Raw genomic sequence first — 4,339 nt, 5'->3', positions numbered from 1 at the left:
ATACCCATTTTGGCTAGGGTTTTCATCATAAATGGGTGCTGGATCTTGTCAAATGCTTTCTCTGCATCTATTGATATAATCATATGCTTTTTATCTTTTCTTTTGTTGATATGATGGATTATGTTGATTGGTTTCCGAATGTTGAACCATCCTTGCATCCCTGGGATGAATCCTACTTGGTCATGGCGTATGATCTATTTGATGAGTAGTTGGATTCTATTTGCTAGTAGTTTGTTGAGGATCTTTGCATCTGTGTTCATCAACACCTGGCATTTTTTAGGAACTACTTTAAATATTGTGTTCAGGAATTCATCCCACTGATGTGGGGCCAGAGATTAAACCAGGGTCGGCCTTATGCATGGCGAGCACATAAACCCTGTAATGACTCTCTGACCCTTCTGAACCCTATAAAATATTACAACAAAATTATTTTTATTACTATACTAATTCTCTATAGAATTTTAAAGGATCTATGTGTGTGTTGCTTGTCTTCAGGGAACATTCAGATTCCTATAAATCTGGACTATGAACTCTTTTTTTTTAATAAGTAGGAGTACTGCTATTTGTTCAGTCACTAATTAGCTGATTGAATTGGGCATGAACTCCACCTTACTTTTTTTAAAATTTTTTTAAATAATTTTATTTTTTGAATCACCATGAGAGCCGTTACAAAGCTTTTGGGTTTAAGTCTCGGCCATACAATGAAACACCCGTACCTTCACCAGTTCCCCTTCTCCACGACCATAAACCCCAGTATACCTCCATCCCAACCCTCCCCCTACCTGCAGGGCAGATGATTTCCATGTTATTCTCTCTCTCTACGTTGATTACATTCAAAATTTTGACACCAGACCCACCATTATTATTTCGGATTTTATTCCAACACTCAGATCTGATGAAAAGGCAACAGTAGACAATTTGTTTTCTAATGCTGGTTATAAATAACATATGATGTCACGTGGTTGCAGTAGTGGCCGTGCAATTTTGAAATTCCGCAAATTTAACACTTAAATCTGGAGGTATTTCTGCCAAAACCTGCTGGGTTCCAAGATTTGTTCCTGAGTCTCTGGAATCATGGCCCTTAAGCAGCTTGATCAGGAGCCAGAGAGGCCGTTCGTAGGTGACGACTCAGGGTCTTGTTGGACTGGGGAGGAAAGGGCCAGCTCCACCCCCATCCCGTGAGGTGAGGCCCCAAATGTGTTGTCACTGAGGGTCCAAACCTGATTGTCCAGTGGCCTCTGGAGGATAGCAACCACCAAGCCACCTAGGGGGAGCAGGTGGAGGGACAGCACCCTTTCCCCCCTGGGGTGGCCCATGGACTATGAACTCTTGAATAACTTTTGTCATTGCTATTATGTTTCAGTACACTAGATGTAACAAGTAAATGTAACTTAAAAAATTTTTAAGATCCTTGTAAATCTATGTTCTGCCAATTTGCAATGAAAACACTTTAATTTTTTGGCTGACCACTGGTTAACCAGTGCTTTTTGTTTTTGTCGATTTGGGTCACACCTGGCAATGCTCAGGGGTTAAGCATTACTTCTGGTGGTGCTTAAGGCACCATATGAGATCCTGGGGATCAATCCCAGGTCAGCTGGGTATAAAGCAAACACCCTGTATTACTACTGGCCCGAACAAAAGAGATTCTTAGAAATGTATTTGCTCCTTTCTCATGTTGACTTCTGTATGGGTATAAATACATTTTTTGCTTAGCAAGAAATACATTTTTTGTTTAGCAAGAAATGCTTAATGCATTTTTTTGTTTGGGTTAACCAGTGGTCGGGAGACCAACAGGCCACTCCTGCCAATACTCAACCAGGCCACTCAACACCGGCCCATGGCCATGCACTGCTGCTCTGGCACTGCGATGTTGGGCACATGATAGCAGGATTCAAGAGACCATATGGTGCGTAAGATTAAACCAGGTCTTGCAGGAGAAGGCATGATCATTGAACTCTGGGCTTTAAATCCCTAACAAGAAAAAATGATTTTACTTTTGAGGGCTTTTAAATTTTCACTTGTGCATAGCTAGGAATATTAGAATTGAGTAATTCAGTAACCATGGAAATGGTAAGGTAATTCATTATGTTCACAGTGTGCCATAATTTTTTTATCATCAAGGAAATTATCAGTTATTTCCTATATCAGGTTGTTGTCATTCTTATAGTTTTGGCATATTATATCAACATATGAGTTATTCTTTCATTTTCTAATAGTTATTTGTGACATTTTGTGATTTAAATAACTTTTATCAGAACATTATATGAACTTGTATCAACCTATAAAATAAGCAATGTAACAATGTAAAATAAATTTTGACATGTGCTAATTTATCTAAAACGCATTGTTAAATTACCCCATTTTAATAGCTAGATATTTTTACTCAGTTCTAAGGAGATTATTTGAACTACACTTTTTGCAAAAGAGATTTTTGTTTTTGTCGATTTGGGTCACACCTGGCAATGCTCAGGGGTTAAGCATTACTTCTGGTGGTGCTTAAGGCACCATATGAGATCCTGGGGATCAATTCTAGGTCAGCTGGGTGTAAAGCAAACACCCGGCATTACTACTGGCCCCAAAATAGAGATTCTTACAAATGTATTTGCTCCTTTCTCATGTTGACTTCTGTATGGGGTATAAATACATTTTTTGTTTAGCAGGAAACATTGGGATTTTAAAACTATTAAAATCTTAGAAAGTGCTTGCTTCTGCAGCACATATACCAAAAATTGGAATGATACAGAGATTATTAGCATGGCCTCTGCGCAAGGTTAACGCAAATTTGTAAAGTGTTCCATATTTTTTCGATTCCCAGCATTCCATATGGTCACCGCCAGGAGTAACTCCTGAGTGCAGAGCCAGGAGCAACCCCGGGGCTGGAGCTATAGCACAACAGGTAGAGTGTTTGCCTTGCATGCGGCCAACCCAGGTTTGATTCCCAGCATCCCATAAGGTTCCGTGAGCACCTCCAGGAGTAATTCCTGAGTGCAGAGCCAGGAGTAACCCCTGTGCAATGCCGGGTATGACCCAAAAAGCAAAAAAAAAAAAAAAAAAATCTTTACCTATTTCATTTATAAAAGTGAATTAGAGAAGTGAAGAGAATAAGCTGCGTTGAAATTTGCCCATAAAAGTCACTCTATAATAGTGCAATATCACAGGATACCATCAACCTAAAAAATCCCCAAAAGAAGTAATTTACATTTTCTATTTTAGTATAAATACTGACAGTATAATAATTTTACCATCATCTTTAAAATTGGGTGGTTTAATAAGACATAAAACTGACAATGTATAACTTTCATGATTTTGCATATACCCTAAAATATCATTTTAATATTAAAACAAAATATATTTTAAAAAGATTTCAAAATTACTGTTTAAAGCACAAGTTTTTTCATTTTCTACCTTTCTCTAAAACAAGTAAGCTTATTTAAATTAAGCAACCATATATGAGGGTGACTGTCTTTATTCAAGTTTAAAAGAATTTGCCAAACTATTAAAAAATTCATGGTAGACTCTGCCCCAAAGAATTATTCAAGTCATAGCATAATGTAGGTTTAAAAAATATTACTTAAAGTAATCAATAAGAAAGAAATTGACTTAAATATACTGAAAGAAAGCAAATAAATGTCAAGCACAGCAACAAAGGAATGGGGTAAATAATGGTTTAAATTAAATCTATGACCTGGCTTTTGCAGCAGATTAAGTGTGTCATGACTCTAAATTAATAGTAATTTATTACTGTGAAAAACAAATCTGCATTATAGAAACAGCTAATAAGTTTTCCAATGCTCAGAGCATCAATCTCAAGAATTTAAATCCCAAATCACAAGACCCAACACATTCATTTAAGTGAATTGGTCTCTGTGCTTCACAAACTTTCTAACCAACTGCAATCAATTGAGCAAAGCAGAAGAAAGAATGCACTTGTTCTGTGAGTTTGAGAAAGGATGCTTCAGTAACCCCTACTCTTATTCTTCCCATAAAAGGCCAAGGGTGATCTAGAAAAATAGGTGACATTTTGCTTAATCCACATAATCCTACAAAACTATGCCAATGGCAAGCTTCAAATTCTTGCATTCTTTTTAAGAACACCTATGAAATTGCTCAGGCCTCCAAATTTATGCATATCTGTAAAGCTCCAAGTCTCTGAAAGAAGATGCTTTATAAGAGCAATGTATGCCATGCCTTCATTTCACTGGTGGACTTAGTATGTGTGCCCAGGCCATACAGTGGGACTGGACACATGGTTGATGGCATAGAATACTGAAATTTTAGTACACACGATTAAAGTGCAGAGAAGAATGCTGAATTTAAGGATATAAGGAGATGTTTTGAT

The 4,339-nt window shown here is 37.3% G+C and overlaps 1 non-coding gene across 1 annotated transcript; it reads left to right on the top strand.

The window, feature by feature from the left end:
• Window positions 1-2,698: 2,698 nt before the first annotated feature.
• LOC130023867 (U6 spliceosomal RNA) lies at window positions 2,699-2,804 on the top strand. The gene has a single exon (XR_008792529.1). It is a non-coding gene; the product is annotated as a U6 spliceosomal RNA (small nuclear RNA).
• Window positions 2,805-4,339: the final 1,535 nt, after the last annotated feature.

This window comes from Sorex fumeus, unplaced genomic scaffold (genome assembly GCF_029834395.1).
Source record: "Sorex fumeus unplaced genomic scaffold, SorFum_2.1 ptg000024l, whole genome shotgun sequence".
NCBI lineage: Eukaryota > Metazoa > Chordata > Mammalia > Eulipotyphla > Soricidae > Sorex > Sorex fumeus.
The sequence above is the reverse complement of the archived record's forward strand: the minus strand, read 5'-3'. Positions and strand labels throughout refer to the sequence as shown.